Raw genomic sequence first — 10254 nt, 5'->3', positions numbered from 1 at the left:
ATCTACTTGTACAGCAATAACAGCATGTGGGTGGAGGAGCGCGGCTGTGAATTAGCCCCTCCACTGTTAATTCTCTGCCTGTTCATCAGCAGGAAATCTATGATGTAATTAAAGGCTGAAGGCAACTGGACGTGTTAGTTTCGCTGGGGACGTTAAATCACGACACACTGTGGTACATGTGTTGTCTGCTGCAGCCGACTGTCCTCTGCTCTCCTGCTTAATACAGATTAATGTCTGAAACAGCAGAAATCCTTGTTCCCTATTAGCCTACACCTGTTAATGACACCGGGGCAGCATCTAATTAAACAATTAACACACGTTTCATTACCAGTTACACATTATTATTATTTGGTTTTAAAAAAAAGTAAGAAAAAGAAAATCTGGACAAAACTATACTGGTCAGTCCAACCAACAGACCAAGTTGACAAAATTAGGAACACCCTCGATTATTTTGAATTCAGCGCAAGCTACGAAAAGGACTGTCAACAAACAAACTACGGTGTGCAAGCATTTACGTTGCAAGCATCAGTTATGCACCGCAGTGAAGTTACTTTGAAGTTGGATATTCGACAGACACGATTCGCGCCGGGTAAACGTCTTATATCTGTGCTTTTAATTATTTTTACAATGCAATATTGCCTTTGCTAGTCCGAGTAGTTTTATATTAAGAAACCGTATCGTTACTGTGGCCCAAAAACTGTGATGCATACCAAACCATGAGAAAACTGTACCATTGCATCCCTACTCACTCTCTCACACTCCCTTGTTTGTATCTTTCCTTTCCTCTCTCTCTCTGTGTGTCCTCATCTTGCAGGCTGCAGGATCCACATCCATTTTAGAGGCAATTACTATTATTATCATTCATATCATATCATCACCATTATTATTATGCTATAATTAAAGTTGATCTCAGTATAATTTCTCTCTGCTGCTGCTTATATAAATTACAGTTCTATAAACATGTCAGCACTGACTCAGAATTGTCCTGTGTAAACTTGCTGCTCCTGGTCTCCTTCTTCTATCTCTACCTCACCTCTCTCTTGTCCTTTCTCTCCCCCCTATTTCCTATCACACCAACCGGTCGAGGCAGACAGCTGCACATCTTTAAGTCTGGTTCCAGGGCTGGGATCAAAAAATGGCCCTGGCATCTTTTGGCACATGGCACATGACATAAAAGAGGATATATGCACATTGTATTGTTTCAAAAATTCAAATAAAGTGCAGTAGTCTACATGGAAGAGAGTTAAACCATGTTTAAAAAAAAAATAAAAAAATAAAAATGAATATGCTCTTTCACTACTCACAGAGACTTTCATCTTAGGAGAGATGGCCTCAGTGCCACAATTTCCATCTTGAAGTGAAAGTGGTTGTCAAAGAAACACTGCTAGAGATGTCTTTTCAGTGTTTAATGAAATATACTGTTTATTTTTAGAATCAATCTGTCAATTATTTTCTCGATTAATCGAATATTTTGTTGTCCATAAACTATAATTAAAATGTTGATTAGTGTGTATCAAACCTGGAACCTAGTTTTAATGATTTCTGTTGTCAAATGGAGCAAAGAACAGAGAATATTCACATTTAAGAAGATAAAAAAATCACAAAGCGTGTATTAATAAAAAAATAATAAAAAAAACCTTTCTAAACTCGATTAATTCATCGTTGCAGCCCTACTGGTTACCTAAATGTTTCACGAATATTACATAATAACCAAAAAAAGGAACTAATGCAGCTAACGGCGCTAAACGGTGCCGGGACTCAGGTGCTGCGGCACGAAAAACTAATTTTAACAATCGGGAGGCACGTATGTTACATACGTCTTTTTCCGGTCAGTCGTCATGCGTTATAACACCGTTAACTTGCCCAGCAGTAATAATATACTTTTTTAATGACAGCCCCGGACTGGCCCACCGGGCCTTGCCCGGTACACCCGATGGCCAGTTTATGCCTGTCTGGTTCTGTCAGAGATTTCTTCCTGTTAAAAGGGAGTTTTTTTTATCCAAAATATATGTTGTCAGTGCTATACAATCTGAATTGAATTGACTTGTTTTCTTTGACTTTTCCGGTATGATATTCTTGTGGTATTTGAGCTGCTGCTGCTCTGATGTGAGTTCTACTAAGTGAAACATTTCACACCATGTAAAAAGGCGCATTGTGTAAATTCTAACAATCCACTTAAGGTAGTGAACAAATAAAAAAAAAAACTTGTTACAACGCACACAACACAACTGCTGGTGCCACTGAGAGAGAGAGTTTATTCTCCGACTGAACTTTTGCCCTTATCCCAGTCACTCAGCACTCTATATAAGATTTCCAAACTATTAAACAGTCTTTGTGTGGAATAACAAAAGGAAGCTTTTTTAACCTCCCACTTGTCCTGTTAAGAGAGGGAGGGAGGGAGTGAATGAAGGTGCAATCATTTCTGCTGCTGCCAAAGAGGGGAACAAAAGCCCAGATGTGAGAGGAGATGGTAATTCAGTCTGATCCACCAGGGATAAGCTCTGTCTGTAGGTTTCATACTCTACACTCATCCACCGTACACAAAGGTCATGGGGGTAGATAACACTTAAGTAAACACACACACACACACATTTCTATGTTAAACAGCAGTGTTATAAGCAGGTTTTCTGACATTACCTAGTTTGTGAAGGTATTTGAAGTGGGGCTGTAGTAGTGAAAAGGCTACTAGCAAGGTAAAATGGATAACATACACATAAGCTGGCTGTTTCTCTGCAAGGAGAGTCCAGAGTTTACATGCGGTATCAGATATGTGCTGTCACAGCGCACATCTATTGTGATTCACCTGTTTTTCTGAGCACACCTCTGCATCAGGATTAAAATATCTCAAGTTTTTTGGAATGGAGCCAGCGCTTTCAATGCATCTTTGGATACTTGGGCCAAAGAAGTGGGACAAACTGGTCTTTGCTCACGCAACCCCCAGTTTCCTTAGTTGAAATCTGACTTCTTCCACACATTTTTCATGTATTTTTAGATGCTGCATGTGAGAACAGCTACTTAACCCTTCTGTTACCAATCGCCGTCGTTTTTGGCACGCGTACTTCACATAACCTCTAGACCAGAGGTGTCAAACTCAGTTTTGTTCAGCAGCCACACACAGCACAATTTGATCTCAAGTGGGCCGGACCAGTAAAATAATAGCATAATAACCTATGAACGACAAGAACTCTTAATTTTTTCCCTTTTGTTTTACATTTAATGAAGTATCTTTTTAACAAAATATGAGAAAAATAACTGCAATTTCAATAATATTATCCATAAATGTACCATTTACACATCACAAAGTTAGTTTAGTATAGTGTTTCAACAACAAATGAATCCTGCGGGCCAGCTCAAACCCTCTGGTGGGCCAGTTCTGACACCCCTGCTCTAGACCATTTGTGATATCTAGTATATTAAAAAACTATGGACTGGCAATCTGTCCAAGGCGTGACCCTGCCTTTCATGTCAGCTGAGATTGGCACATCACCCTGTGCGACCCTCATACGGAGGATAAAGCCGTAGAAGATGGATGGAACCAGTAGCCCTCAGGACTTCCGCGGAAAGACCGTCCAATCACAGACAAGATTCACCAGCGCGTCACACATTTGTGACTTCAACTTCTCAGTACAGTAATTCCTAAATGCTTGAATAACTGGCAGATATCAAAAGTGAAAGTTATCTTGGAAAAAGCGGGCAGAAGCACTCGCTCAGATAACATTTTTTGACAATTCTACGGCCATAAAATCAAAACAAATCCAGGTGGCCTGATTAACAAGATGCTCATAAGAGGGTTAAAGACACTGGCTATGTAAGTGCATCATAAAACCAAGTTTGTTGTATCATACTCTAGAAGACAAAGTTAATGTTTGAACAGCTGTTTCTATGAATCCATAGAAGTGAAAACTGTCCTTGTGGTGAAAAAAATCATGTCATGATTCACAATTTCTGTGAAACATGGACATCTGTTATCTGTAGGTTAATGGTTCCAGTGCTAGTTCAGATATTCCACTTTAGACCACATTGGTAACTGTTTGCCTTTCACCTCATCTCACCTTGTCCTCATCCTGTCGAAATGTTTATTGTTTGTATTGATCTATTACGTAAATAATACTATTTTCAACTACAATATGATGTATTCAGGGCACAGGCTGCAATGTACCTGAAAAACACATATTTCCGAGTGTGTCAGTCCTGTCCAGAGACAAAAGCACTTAGTGGAGGCTATTATCAAGGGGAAAAAAAAAATTCAATCTTAAGAATGAAGAGTTGCCTGTCAAATGACAAGGTTGGCCTGGGATTAAATGGTTCCCATTAAAATGATACGAGCTGTGTCCAAAAAAGTCATCCGTGGCCAGTTTGAGTGAGTCCCATGTGTGTCCAACTGAGGACGACCCTTGTAGAGATGGATGCTCCCCTCTCAGGAAACAATATGGGTGTCTGGCTCCTCATCATCAGCACAGCAGCAGGATTTAATGACCCAGAAAACTCAGTCAAAGAGCCAATAGGCTTTGAATAGTGAGTACTGAACAGTGGAGGCTCATGCCACTCACTGATGTTCATTGGAGACCTTCACCCTCAGTTTCAAATCATAGATTGATCTGGATGACTCTTATTCTTATATAACGTGACTGTACCAAACATAGATATAATGCAAAACACAATTTTTACTTTGTTTCCTACATAGCAAAACTTCAATCCTAAACATCTGAAATGAAAACCTTTGGAGAAAAGTTGAACATCTTTGAGGGAACACTAGATTTTTGAACTATGAGGTTAAATACACAAACAGCAAGAGGATGGAAGGATAAATCAGTTCATAATGTGTAATATCTCTGATAAGGCTTGCTAAAAAGGATGATTTAGTTTAAATTATCAACACAAATTCTACACCAAGTCTACACCGAGTACAACTGAAGCTGATGTCAATGCGAAAGTATATGGTCATAAAAATACAGGACAAATAATAATATTTGTACAACCAAACACAATAACATCTTTGTCTTGTTGATGATCACTGAAATCATAAGGATCATTGTCTGGGCATTACAATTGTCTGTACCAAATCGCACAGCAACTGAATCAATAGTTGTCAAGACTAAAAGAAATACTTTGAAGAAAGGATTCAGATTGTCCTCTTAAGGACCATATAAACCCTTTTGATGACTGAGACATTTCAGCCTGGGCATCAAATGATTCTATCGAACGAGTCTAAAATAATTCCTAGTATGGGTAGAAAAAATCAGGTTGATTTAAAATAAGAATTTCTCTGAGACAAGACTGCAAGTACTGTGACTGAAAACTAAAGATTCCCTTTCTTTTTCAGATCTGTCACAGCTGATATTCAATGCTCAGTCTAGAACTTCAGTTATAATGAATCTGAAATATTCCTGTGGTAAAGAAAATGCCACAAATGCCGACACTTAATAGTGAACACTGCTCATACAGTGAAGCCTGAGCTGTGAGTAATTTCAGACAGCTTAATCAAACAGCTTAATCAAATAAGCAAATAAAGAGCCAAACAATTGATTTTGCATGATCGTGAATGAAGACTGTTCATCTTATTGGTATGTGGAGTTAAATCGTCAACATATTTCTCATTCTCATCACTTCATTGGAGAACTGTTGGGACGAGGCGCAGAAGTGACGCAGTATCTTATGATGCCATTACAGTGGGTCAAAAAACATTTAAATGCTCATTATCTGCTTGCTATGGCGGCTGAAGAGAGAGGTAGGTTGACAGAGGGCATCAGCGCCGGGGTCAAAGGCTAATTAAGCACAGAGGAACCTTTGCTCCGGCATTGTTAACCAATCTGTCCCCAGTGAAGATGACTGTCGGAGAGGCGTGACACGGCCCTCGTCCCTATGCTAAATCTCCATTTCGGCTACTGTGCCCCATCAACTCACAAAATGGCCTGTCAGTCTATCGCCGGGCTTTCTGATGTGATCTGTCGAAACGTTATGGATATGCAATAATGAGCCGAGGCAACCAATCAATATTTGTGGGACTTTTCTATCAGTACGCTTTAAACAAGAGATTCATTGTGAGTCGACAGGGTAAGAAAAATGCCAAAGTAAAGGACACAGGGAGAGTGAAATATATTGCTATGGAAAGGAGGATGCTTCGCACGGGTGCTAAACCTGCCTAATGTGTTTATCCAAGTCATTCAGCTGTTTCAGAGAAGCTGCCAAGACAACGTCATTTATCAATCTGAACGGAGATGCCACAGCTGCTAAAAAACAATGCTAGGAAAGTGAATACAGAAGCATGATTAGGTAGGAATGGACCGTAACATAGCAAAGTTTGTTTTATACAGAGATATCAGTGAAACAACATCCACTTTGCATACATGCATAGATGGGAGTATGATATACACAGAAGTCATTTATATGTAGATTATGTTTTGATATGTAGTAAACCTACTGATTCTGTGATTAACAGCTCACAAGTGTTGCAATAAATCTGTTATATTCATTTGGTTATATTCATTGAACATGTCAACATAAATAAAATAGTACAGTAGGACTTCATAAGACACACTTCGCTACAGATAATAAAATCCAATATATGCTATGCATTATTCATATACCATAGCTTCTTAGGGTAAAATCACATTTAGTTTGAATATTAGACATTGCCACTTAAAAGGCAGGATTTTAAGACTTATGTGGGAAAAATTTTAATAGAGGTAGAATAAGGTTATGTAGAATAAGGTGTTAATACGTGCTTAATAATTAGTAATGAAGGGCTAGTATGCTACTTATATATGTTAGTAAGAACCTAGTTAATGGTGAATATGTGTTCCTTAATAAAAAGTTACCACATTATATGTTATTACATGCCTAGTTAGCACAAAGCATTCCCCACACCACCTGTGCCTGCCATATCCACACAAAACAGAACTTTCCTGAAACTTTCTGTTTATTCCTAAGAAAGTATTTCATAAACAAGGAATCATTTCATGTTTTTATACACACACGAAACCTCCCTAAACAACTCTAAATACAGCTGTATGATATGCCAGGCCTGTATGTGGTGTTGTATCAAAGCCACATAATTACACCAAATACACACAGAAGAAGACTTGGAGCATGTGCATACAGCTTGTGCTATGTGTAGAGGATAGTCTTATGAGATATTTGAGCATTTTAGCATGTTAGGGCTCCCAGAATTCCGGTTCTGTGTGGATAAATAGCCAATACTATACAAAACTTTTTGCAGATTCTCTTAAACTCATTACCGTGTATGTATGGGCCATAATAACTGCAATAGCCAGAGTGGAACAACTTAGACTGGCTTTGATGATTTTACTGGTGAACACATTTGTATAAGATAAATGGACAGTGTAAGTGTGAGTGGGTCAGTGGGTGTGTGTGTGAGAGAGAGAGAGAGAGAGAGGGGAAGAGGACATAAACTACACAGTCCTGGCCATTTACTGTCTCCATAGCCCCAGGCCCGTGTTAATGGTGGTGTTGTACAACACATTACAAAGGTGCTTGTGCCCTAAGCAGACAATTACACTGGTATTTAGCTCATCTACAGCCCCAGAGGCTATAAGGGCACTTAGCAGCACAGCGGGGTAGAAAAGACAGTCTGACAGGGTCACATAGGACTTTTGCACTGTAAGCAAGAGCCAGTAAAGACTCTCAATAAGGCACACAGTCAAAGAGGCCCTCCAGGACCCAGCAGGGTAATCTGCTCCAATCACAGCCCCTGGTTGAATATAAAAGAAACTAAAATGCAAAAATTCTGTGAGAATTTTATGATGATATTTTGCTATTTTAACATGTATTAGCCTACGAGAAGGTTTGAATTGCTGCAACCATATATATACGTAGACGCCTCATGAGCAGCCGTATCATACGTCAATTTATTCACTGTAGTGGGTGGAAGAAGTATGTTATTATTATTATTATTATCATTATTGTTGTATATAATAAAATGATTGTCAATAATCTGTAGTTATGCAGTTTATCATTTCACTGCAGACAAAAGAGTGTATGAAAAAAGAAATGTAATATTTGCATATGACATATTTTATCCTCTATGACTGTTTTTAGTGCTTAAATTAATATGAATAATTGAATATAAATATGATTCATCATAATCTTTTGAATATAAATGTTTAAATGTATTTTATTGAGAAAACCCAGTATCCACATCTACTTGTATTGGTTTATGGGATGGACTTGCCACTCACAATATGTCTACCTATGTCTATGGTAACACCATTCCTTAAACACTGCTCCATTTCAGTTTTCTTAACTTTGTGGTGTTGTGCTATACTTGAAGAATAGCCTATACGAAATTTAGCAACTTAAACTGTGGAGAGCCTTTTCACAGAAATGACAGGTGGAAAACAAAAGGTGTAAATGTCTTCTGTGAAAATGCTAATTAATCTCAACTGTCTTTGCTGTTGTCAAAAGAACACACAGGGTCAACAAATATATGTATCTATAAAAAGTAATATTTAACGGGATGACTAAGGCTTGGAGATACAGTATATTTATATAAAGTACGTTGCACCACAATCCAAGCAAATCTTCTCCTCACCTATATTTTCCCCATGTGAAACAACACTGAGTAGATGTACTGCAGTGAGTGATGTTCTCAGCATGTCAGTGACCAAGGAAATGAAATCTGGCTGCTACATGACATGAAACAGCACTTCCTTGGAAAAGGTCACCTCTCGGGTTGGAAGGACCGTTTACTTTCAGGTTTAATAAATCCAAAGGAGTGAGAGGTCTTTTTGACATCTCCTGAATGAGTGTAGCCCCAGTGGGTGTGTGTGGGGGGGAACACATACACACAGTGTGTGTCTGTTTGTGTGCTTTTGAAGGGACTTTTTTACTATTTGTGTGTGTGAGTGGGAAGTTCGAAGTAATCTGATCTGAAAGCAGGTAAAGCCCATTTTGCACACGAAACAAAGAAACTTACTGACACCAATCTCTCTCTATCATTTTTTCCACATTTTGTTTAGAGCAGGCCGAGAACCTGAAACTACAGACTTTATACGCAGTAACTCACTTTGTTGTACAGTACTGTATCGATTGAAGCCAGAAAAATCAATAGAATATCATCTAGAAAGATAGTAATGGATTTCTAACTTAATGGGCTCACACAGGTCTATCGATTAGCAGGATTAACATCTGCAATACCTCAACAATCTGATTTGCATTTAAATTACTGTACGCTCTGTGCTGACACCAATATAACAAAACAGACAAATGTATAGCCAGCACAGCGGCGTTCGAGATCTCACTCTGATATAAATCTCGTTTGCAAAAGAAGCAAGAAGTAAGCTGCTGTGCTGACAGCTTGCAAACTTTGAGGCCGCTTTCAATTCAGAGAAAGTCTAGACAAGGACGAAAAAGTACATAAGCACCTACAGACTCGGTTTGAAGCTGTCTCCTGTAAGACTGAAACAGCCATAAGTCTTTTGGGGCAGCTCATCTGAGCCTCAGTACTGAGGAAGCGGGTTTGTGGAGAAACGGCACAAGTGCATGTGTATGTGTATGTGTGCACGCACACACATATATACTGTATATATGAAGGGGGGGGGGGGCAGCAGTGTGAGGTGAGATGTTGGGAGGGCAGCGAGGTGGGGTGGGAGTTTGATGGACTGCACTGTCACCTCCCGCTCTGCGATTTACGGTAGCGGAGCTGCTGACGAGTGCGGGGCAGTAAACAGGCTGGCCGGGGGCGTATTTCACAGAGAGCTGGCTTTTATGAAGAACACCAGGACGGCTCTACCCACAGCTCCACCCGGCCCGCCGTGACGGATGGAGAAAGACGCATGACAAGCTTCATCATTGTTTGTAAATCTTAACTGTTCCCGCTCACTAACTCCAGAAGGCAATTTTGCGGAGACAGCGGGGCCTGTGGAGGAGGAGGGCGGGGATGGAAGAGGAGGAGGTAGCAGAGGGGGGCGAGGAGGGGAAAGGACAGCGTGGCACTCCTGAAGGTTATTTGGATCTCTGTATTTGGTCAAATGATTAGCTCTATCCAGGGAGGGAGATAAATCTGACAGTGTGTGTTTGGCAGCTCGGCAGACGGGGAGGGCAGGTAGGCTCGCGGCTCACAGCTATTTCCTCCTCATTGACAGATCTGAAGGTACACAGCATGCTTCCTCAAAATGAAACAATTCAAGGATTAACACGGGATGAGGCTGAAATTTGAAGCACTTAGGCAATCTAAGGGGTGTCCCTGCCAGTTTCACTCACTGGGCATCGCTACATGCTGCTCGAATGAATGAG

The sequence above is a fragment of the Microchirus variegatus genome, assembly GCF_963457635.1.
Source record: "Microchirus variegatus genome assembly, chromosome: 18".
Classification (NCBI taxonomy): Eukaryota; Metazoa; Chordata; class Actinopteri; order Pleuronectiformes; family Soleidae; genus Microchirus; species Microchirus variegatus.
The sequence above is the reverse complement of the archived record's forward strand: the minus strand, read 5'-3'. Positions refer to the sequence as shown.